The sequence below is a fragment of the Syzygium oleosum genome, unplaced genomic scaffold (genome assembly GCF_021117445.2).
Source record: "Syzygium oleosum isolate NSW1041296 unplaced genomic scaffold, Sole_v2.1 Sole_v2.01, whole genome shotgun sequence".
NCBI classification, from domain to species: domain Eukaryota; kingdom Viridiplantae; phylum Streptophyta; class Magnoliopsida; order Myrtales; family Myrtaceae; genus Syzygium; species Syzygium oleosum.
The window spans coordinates 1,317,340-1,327,019 of NW_026607485.1; the positions used below are offsets into that span (position 1 = coordinate 1,317,340).

The 9,680-nt window shown below is 44.9% G+C and overlaps 1 long non-coding RNA gene across 6 annotated transcripts; it reads right to left on the reverse strand.

Moving 5' to 3' along the window:
• Nucleotides 1-1,842: 1,842 nt before the first annotated feature.
• On the reverse strand, nt 1,843-6,676 carry LOC115663634 (uncharacterized). 6 transcript variants are annotated; one of them, XR_008816315.1, is made up of 7 exons: nt 6,270-6,676; nt 6,041-6,151; nt 5,546-5,612; nt 5,349-5,414; nt 5,139-5,187; nt 4,971-5,026; nt 1,843-2,237 (listed from the first exon to the last, which is right to left on the reverse strand). It is a non-coding gene; the product is annotated as an uncharacterized LOC115663634 (long non-coding RNA). The 6 variants fall into 6 exon arrangements; XR_008816310.1 differs by having other exon boundaries at nt 5,533-5,612; XR_008816312.1 differs by having other exon boundaries at nt 4,902-5,026; nt 5,533-5,612.
• Between the last annotated feature and the right edge of the window lie 3,004 nt (nt 6,677-9,680).

Sequence of the window (9,680 nt, forward strand, 5' to 3'; positions counted from 1 at the left end):
TGGTTAGTTGGTTTAAGGGTTAGACAAGTAGATTTGCTTGTTGGTTGTGTTCTCGGATTTCGTTACTACTGTGTCGCCGAGTTTTGCTATTTTTACCGAGACCTGTGTGGGTCGAATCTGGGTAATGTTCTTCATGAAAGTTGTTCAAAACATCTTGAAGTATAACATAATTTAATTTGGGAATTTTTGGAAGTCATTTGAGGCCATTCGGAAGTCCATCTTTGGACCAAAATTAGTCCGCCGGAAACATTGTTCCTCCGACCTTCGGGTCTGTTCGAAATTTTATAAATTTTTTCAGACCTATTTTCGAAATACTTCCTTCACAAAACTTGTTGGGGACATTTGTGGCTATGACATATAAACATTTCAAAGCTTTCTAAGGAGATTTGATTACTGTTTGAAATGCATTTTGAAAGCCGGATGGCCAGTCCGAATGAAATATTTTATGTCAAACTTTAGATGACAATAAGAGGTGGTTCTAGACAGAACTAGGTTTTGTGTTCTTCATAAAAAAATGTTCATCAGGATTTCTTCTAGGACATATCCGAAATTCATAATTTTTCGAGTTGAATTACTATTTATTTTAAAAGTAATCCTCGTTTTGTGTATTCGGTTTTCTTTGACTCTTGTGGCTGAGTTGTGGTGCTTAGTGGCTGAGTTGAATGTTGTGATATGTGGATTTATGTCATTGAGTGTATAGCTTGAATTGTGGTTTGAAAGGTGTTGGAATGATTGGGTGATATGGTTGAGCTACATTGCTACCCTTGTGAATGGATTGGTTGGGCTGAGTTGTTGATTTGGAATTGAGCATGTTTGTGTGTGATTAGGGCATGTGGATGCTGTGCGAAGGGAATGAGATTTGTATCGCGTATAATCGATAGGCCCTGAGGCGTGTTGACGCGGGGAAAGGCATGAAATTAAATGAGGATGTACGTTTGATCCTATAATCCTTGAGGCGTGTTTATGCGAGGAATTGGATTTGTCTTGAGGCGTTTTACGCGAGGCAATGCCTGGATAAATCGGAGGACCGCCGACTTGATGCGTCTTTACGCGAGTCGTGCCGTGGACTTGATGTGTCTTTACGCAAGTCGTGCCGTAGACTTGATGCGTGTTACGCGAGTCGTATGATGAGGTGGGCCTAAGGCGTGTTACGCGGGTCGGTATTGATCACAGTGGACACATGTATGTGTGTCGGAAGTTGAAAGATGTGAGCATGTGTAGAGATTGAGATTGGAATAGGTTGGAATGTTATTATCGATGCATGTGTAGGAAATTGGTTGTATCTTGGAGTGCATGTGCATTGAGAAGTTGGTTATGTTATAGCGATCCAACTAACGTGCAGGGTTATATATGCATCGAGGTAAGGCTAGAGGGTGCCTTTGAATATTATTGCATGTGGATTGAATGTGTTGGGTGATATTTTATTTGTCTGGAGGTAGGGATGTCAATGGGTCGGGTCGGGTCGGGTTTTCATGATACCCAACCCGACCCGAAACAATGAATATATGTGCTTGGCCCAACCCGAAACACAAACTCGAACATGATATAGCTGCACAATCGGGTCGGGTTCGGTTCGGGTCGGGTTCGTGTTTAGAGGTTTACTAATCATTTCTTGCGGTCAATTCATTTTCTCAATAACTTTATCAGCACCTTGTTTTGCTCAAAATCTTCATTCTGTCCCATACCTCACAAATCACTAACTTGGGCAGAGTAAACAAGAAAATGAAAAATCCCTTTCGCGTTCCTGCATGCATCCGACAATATTTTTATAGGTTTCATCAAGTTGCTCCCAAAGAAAAGAAAAGAAAATCCAAGCTATCTCATGAGATCAAAGGAATTCTTAGGACACTGTCACATCTCATCTTATCATCACGCTTTCACTCTGGGATTGTGCAAGCATACATATGAAAAAAGGAAAAAGTTTGACAAATGAATATACATCAAAAAATTCTGTTGTCTCTCTCCCCAGAAATCTCTATGCTTTCCTGCTTACAGAAGAAAAACCCGATTCCTCATACAAATCAGCTTGGAACACGTGACAAACATATAAACCAGCTTCCAGCAAAACCCAATTCCTCTTAATTAAATTTCATTGTAAGAAGAACAAACTGTGCACCAGCACAGCAAGCCCCTGAAGAAGCACAAAGAAGACAAAAGCTTTTACAAAGCTTGACTAGTCCCAATCGATGACAAGAAAACTCTCGCGGAATCTCGTTTTGCTTCAAGTGGATTCTATTCTGTAAAATTAGCAGAAAAGGAAGCGGTGAATGTTCAAATCATTATTGATTTCTTGTTAACGTACAATATCAATTGGAAATAGAAATGTGGGTAATGAAGGGGCCTCCTGATTACAAATTGCCAAAGCCAATGAGATGGAAATTGGACAGAAATCAGCTTTAGGACTAAACAAACTCTGTTCAAGACACAAGTAAATTTGCAATAAGAATAAAAAAAATTGGTTTAGCAAGTACCAATTTCCAACTTTATCAATCATCAAGAGAAACCGATATCGAGTTCGGCTCCATAATTGTAGTTGAACACTCTGCATTAAATTCACAATCAAAATGAAAACTTAAGTATCCATTGTAATATAGAAAAGAATAAATATTCAACAATTATGTTTTCTGACCTGACTCAAAATTTTATTGTTCTTCTAAGTCATCCTCAATTGAAAGAGAAAGTAGAAAGGATCGTAGCCAATCTTGAGCACATATAAGACCCTCCACCATTCTTGGGGTCAAGGAGCTACGAAAGACATCAAGTACACGACCTCGTGTGCTGAATGCGGTCTCTGATGCTACAGTCGAAATGGGCACGACCAAAATATCTCGAGCAATGGAAGAGAGAATAGGATATCTCGAAGAATTAACTTTCCACCAAGTTAAGATATCAAAGGCGGGACTATAACGTTCACATCCTTCCTCCAAATATTTGTCCAATTCAGATTTTTCTTCCAAAATTTGTTGTCCCATTCGGCTAAGATACTTTGCAGTCATAAAGTCCGCACCAACCACGGGAGACTTTGACACATTTACTGTCGTTGTACCCTTTAATCTCAAGTTGCCTTGGGGGCATTTACCAGTGTGGTATTGCTAGTACAATGATGTCAGCGATGATGTTACCTTATCACATAAAATTTCTGCTTGCTTGCTCTCATAAACATCATTAATCAACCATTTCACATATTCCCACTTATGTCGAGAGTCAAGTATGCAAGCAATGAACAAATTAAGATTAATGTTGTTCACATTGCCATAATACTTATTGAATTTAGTCTTCATTCTTTTAGCCATTTCTTGCAAACTTTTATCCTCATTCTCACAATATTCATTAATCATCTCAAAAAGCCCATAGACATCCTTTGCCAAATCATTACTAGTGACATAAGAAGAACCCGAAACTTTTGAAGTCGTATCAAAGAACAACTTCAGGAAAGGAAGAAGGTGACGGGCATAATCCCAATCATCACTAGTAGGCAACCCTTTCGCCTTGGACAGTTCTTCAACAAATTTGCTATCTTGAATTTCCAATAAGATAAAAGCTTTTTGAAACTTCAAAGCCACCTCCAGCATCATATATGTCGAGTTCCAATGAGTCTCCACATCCAAATATACAAGACTCTTGGACTCAATATTCTCTAGTTCAACATAATCCTTAAACCGCCTCAACCTCCCAGGAGAAGACCTCACATAACGTATAGCCGAACGTATTCTAACAATGGAATCATTTATGTCTTTTAACCCTTCTCTCACAATCAAACTCAATATATGAGCAAAACACCTCATGTGGAGTAATTCACCTCTCAATACCATAGTGTTCCAAGAATTAAGTCTTCTTTTCAAGTATTGAATTCCTAAATCACTTGAACTTGCATTATCCACGGTAATGGAAAAAATACTTTGAATTCCCCAACTAGTCAAACATTTCTCAACCGCCTTTCCTATTATTTCGGCAGAATGACTCGGGATTTGACAAAAATTTAGGATTTTCTTCTGCAACTTCCAATCAGCATAAACAAAATGAGCAGTGAGAGACATATAAGTCAAATTTTGACAAGAGGTCCATGTGTCGGTCGTCAAACAAACTCTAAGACATGTGTTGGCAAAATATTTCATCAAGTTTCTTCTTTCCTCCACGTATAACGCATAACAATCACTCCTCAACGTGTTATGCGTAGGGATTGAGAACTTTGGCCGGATTCTATACACAAATCGCTGAAAACCCTCATTTTCTACAAACTTAAAAGGCAATTCACCAAGAATGAACATGGTCGCTAGTTCTTTTCTACTAGCATCTTGGTCAAATTTCCATGGTGAACTACCAACCCCAACAGGTTGACCCGAGGCATTTTTTTGCCTTTTCTCGATGTTTGTATATGGATATTCCTTACATCTATCTAAATGATGATGCATTGAACTAGTCCCTTGAGTACTAGAAGAACCAATGTGGACCCCACAATATAAACATTCATCCTTTTCTTGATTCTTGGCTGTACATGGAATCCTTTTAAAGTGATCCCACATAATGGATCTCTTCCTTCTATTTGTGAGGCTAGAATCCATCGACGAAGACATCTAGCAATCAGCAAAAATGATTAACATTCCAGAATCAACAAAAACCATCATTGCCATAGAAAGCCGACATAGTAAAGTAAAGTCTATCTCAAAAGCAAGCATGAACAACTTTGTCATATACAAGAAGTGACTCAGAAAGCTGTCACGGATGCAATTTTTTGCAGAGGTTTGTTACATGCTAATTATGCCACAAATAAAGATACCAATTCAAGTAACTCAGTTCCAAGATATATCACCAAAATGCAGCCAACTAAAGATTGAACATAGAAGAAATAAAGAAGAAAACACATATAAAAGCTCAAACATTTCAAGAGCCATAGTAGTTACCAGCTTGAACTTAGATTCTGCAATCGTCTTTTCTTTAACTGGGAAGAGATCGTGGTGCGACTCCCACACTTTCTTCTTTATTTCTATAACCGCAGCATTAAGGTCCTGGCCACCCTAATATATGCCTACAGGTAATATATATTGATTAGAAATAAGGACAAAAAATAGATGAAATTCAAACATAGAGGCATCACGAGCATCGCAAATTGGTAGGCCACTGCAACATGAATTACATACCTATAAGCAGTGCTGGACGTCAAACTATCAGATCAATGACTTAGAACCCCTGCTTTCAAGTCCAAAGGCATTAATAACCAGTCAGAGGCTAATAAGAGAAGGCAGCATATGCCCACAAAATCTCATCTCAAGAATTGGCCATTTAGTACTGAGGACCTATTCTTTACGCAACCTTAGCAACAATGTCACATTAAAACGTAGTTAAATTACCTTGGTCTTTCCATCACAACTAGGACATGTCCAACTAAAAAGTTTTGTCAAATCTGACGTGTAAACCTGCAAAATAAAAAGCTTTGCATCTTGTTATAATGTTATTGTATTGAAATGGTGAAACCTGAAGGGTAATAACAAGAAGCTCTATGTAAATGGGAGAAAGTTTATAAAGAACACTTACTACAGATGCATACTCCACCACTATCGTCACAAGAGTCTGATTGTAAACAGCTTTATGAGCCTTGGACCTCACTCAAAGTTCTGCATTTACCAGTTGAGAAAATTTTAGATTGAAAATGCAGTCACAAGTTCATTCAATTACAAGCAATGAAGCAAGTTTCTTATGTCTCTAGCAAGCTATTTCAACAAATCAAGTGAGAGGAACACTTTAAGGAAACATCAACTCAAAACAATATTTCAGTATATTTCTACCGTCCTTCATGAACTTAACGAACTATGTATGTTCAATGCAATGCGATGAAAGGGGAATAAGCAAACAACATAAGGCTCATCTTTCCCAAAAGCTATTCCACTATAACCTTCAAGCTACAGTCCATCACTCAACCTGGAGAAAAGGCCGACTAGGCGACGGTCAATCCGTGAGATACTCAACAAATTTTATCCCCAAAGAAGAAACAGCAGGACGAAATTTGTACCGAAAAAATATAAGGAAATTCAATTGATCCGACCATATTCCAGTAGTAGCATTGATCCAGCGATACCCTAGACCAGCGCGAAACGAAAGTACAGTAGAGAGGGAGATGGGGACCTTGACGGCGGAGAAGGAGCTATCACCGCAGCTGTCGCAGAGAACGCCGTCAGTCCACTTCTCCCCCCAGTCCTCGAAAACAATGCAGCCAACGCAAAACGAAAACTTCACCACCCTCTCCCCCCCAAATACAAACAAGCACATGAAACCCACCACGGAATTCGCTTCACATCGAACAGCAAACCCGCACCCATTAGCGATAAACCCACAATTTGCTATCAGAAAAGCGAAACTTCGAAAGACCCACAATTCAGAACCCGCTACCTGACACAGCGGTTGGCGACGCACGATGGACCCGCTTTCATTCACGAAATCAGGAGGGAGTTAGGGTTTGCGGGGACTGACCTGGTTCGAGCTCGATGCCTAGGAGGGGATGACGATGACGGTGGATCGAGGGAGGTGGCGCAAGTCAAACTGGGGAGGAGACGGGATCCGCTAGAAAGAGAAAGCGGAGCTCTGGAAGAAGATGATAGGTTTCGGGTGGGATTGGCCCTTGGGAGCAAGAAGATCAAATGGTTCTTGTTTGTTTCCAGTGGGCTTGTTTCGGGCAGGCTCCGGTAGATCCAAAAAGGCTTGTTTATACTATTACCCAAACAAATTAAGGTCCAACCCGACCCAATACAAAACTTTCATGTTCGGGTTGGGTCGGGTCGGGTCATGTTTCAGCGGGTTCTTTTGACACCCCTATCTGGAGGTACGTGTTAGCCTAGGTAGGGTTTAGGGTGTTGCTTATTAAGACTCGTTCTCATGGTTATTATATAACCATTTCAGACCCCCGACCCCAATCATGAATGGTCCGTCACAGCGTTTTGGGATCCCGAGGAAGAGCTGATGGAGCAAGACCCCGAAGAGGAGCCCATGAAGTTGGTGGACCCTTTTTGTATAGCTAGGCTAGCCTACCCGACCACTTGTCCCATTTTTATGATGGTGGTTTTAACCCTAGTGGCCTTTTGTATGTAAGGTTGGATTTTGTAAGTACGTGCCATTGAATAAAGTATGTGGTTGATTTGTCCAAGTGTTCTCCTACTACCCTTGGTCTTTAATCTTGTCTGGGTGTTATAGTTGCTTCCGCGTGCGTTTTATACTTGAAGTTTCGTTTGGGTCGGCGACGAGTCCTGGGACGTCGTATTCGAAATACGACCATGGAGGGATGTCGCGGGCTCGGTGGGGGTCCGGGGCGTGACATATATCACAATGACTTATTGTAATTGTCACGCCCCGAACCCCAACGGGCTCGCGACACCCCTTCCACGGTCGTATTGAACGCGACGTCCCAGGACGCGTCGCCGACCCAAACGAACTACGCAAGCGGAAGCGAAATAAAACAACCCAGACAGTAAAATATGACGAAGGGATAGCACAAAACAATAATTCCAAATACACAACATTAAAAACGGAGTAGTGGTTGGATATCCTACTTCGCTATATAAAAGAGGGGCACACAAAAATATGGGGCAACTTGACCCGTACTTGATCTCCGAGATACCCTTGCAGCGTCTCCAGTCACTCATAGTCGCGGATCTGAAATGGTTATATAATAACCGTGAGAACAAGTCTCAATAAGCAACCCCCTATACCCCACGTAGGCCAATGCGTACCCAGACAAGTCGTACATGCAATCTACCCCACAACATATAAAATTCACGTCATTATACTTACCTCGCCATCAAACGCATGCTCTGCACGTTAGTTAAACGTGACAATGCAATATTAATAGTCTAATAACATATCACAATCACTCAAGCACCAACCACACTAGCACTCAATCAATCCAACCAATTCAATCGCACATTCAATCAGCCAGTCCAATCAATTCAATCACACTCAACTCGCATACGTGGTCGAACAACTTTCCACGACCTCCCAGGTCCTTTCACACTGCCCGCGCCACTACGCCTCAGGCCCAATCTCACAGCCCGCGCCACTGCGCCTCAGGCTCAGCCCTTAGATCAAGCCGGGCTCGGTCCCGCGTAACCACACCTCAGGACATTTCTCTCGACCCGCGTAACCACGCCTCAGGTTGGCAGCGCTCAGATCAAGCCGGGCTCAGTCCCGCGTAACCACGCCTCAGGACATTTCTCTCGACCCGCGTAACCACGCCTCGGGTCATTACTTGCCTTTCTAGCCACACCCGCGTAACCACGCCTCGGGTTGGCGGCCCCTCGAGATCAAGCCGGGCTCGGTCCCGCGTAACCACGCCTCGGGACATTTTTCCCTTTCCAATGACCCGCGTAACCTACGCCTCGGGTCTAACTCACCTTTCACGGCCCGCGTAAACACGCCTCGGGCTCGCCCTCCGATCGATCCGGGCTTTTCTCATGCACATGCACCACAATACAAAATTCACCATGCTCTTAGTCATATAAATCAATTTCAATCACCACCCATTCACCAATGTCAATCTAGCACGCCACATCGAGTCAACTCAATTCATGCTCCCGACATCGGCCCCACCGACCCGACATTCAAGTCGGCACATTCAATTAATCCAATTCACCCACAAGCGCCACGACAATTCAGTCAGGCATATTTATCTCAGTCAATCACTAAATCAGCCGCACAATTATCGCCACATTAATTCACCAATTAAGCACACTCAATCTAATTAGCCCACGCCTAAATTAATTCCTAACCCGATACTAATCACATCCTAAACAAGTCTAAAAATACCCAAAGTACTAGGTAGGGTTTAGGAAGTCACTTACCTAAGTTTGGCCCGGGAAAAGTCGGCTCGGGCCCAAAATGGCCCAGAGTGAAACGATCACGGGTTGTGGGCGCGGGCCAACAGGCGCGGTGGCCGGCCAACGCGGGGCACAATGGCCGATCGGCGTGCACAGCGCGCGGGCGCGATGGCCGTGCGGCTTGCCGGGGGTGCACGGGCGAACGGACGGGCGACAGCGCCTGGTTGGATGGGCGACAGCGCCTGGTCGGACGGGCACGGCGCCGGGCGAGCCTCGGCCACGGGCGCGGGCACGGGCGTGGCGACGGGCGGGGCGCGGTAAGGGCACGGGCGCGGGCGTGGGCGCGGCTTGGTCGCGTGGGCGGCGGCCGGCTACGGCACAGGCCAGCTGGGCCCGGATTGTAGGCATTGGGCTGGCGGCCGGCAGCCGGCAGCAAGCGGCGGCGGCAGCGGCGGTGACGGCAAGCTACGGCGGCGGCAGCGAGCAGCAACAGACGTATGCAGCGGCTCGCGGCGGCGATGGGCATGCTTCGGGACCGAAACCGCTGGCAGCGCTCGCGAATCGCGACGGCCGGACGTGGCGAGAGCTCGGCGGTGGCGTGGAGTCGCTCCTTGGCGGCGGCAATGCGGCGACGGTCGGTGCGGCGAGGACAACGTGCGCGGCGATAGCTGCCGGGCGGGCAGGCGACGCCGCTGGGCGAGCGAAGCGGAGCGCAGCACGCGGCGGGCTCGAGCTGACAAAGCCGGGCGCGAAGGGGAGGAGAGACCGGCCCGGTCGGAGGCGGGCGGTAGCGGACGGTGCGGCATTCGAGCCGGGCCGGGCGATAGCGGCGGCGCACGGCGGTCGAGCGAGCTCGGGCGAAGCGAGACGGAACCGGTC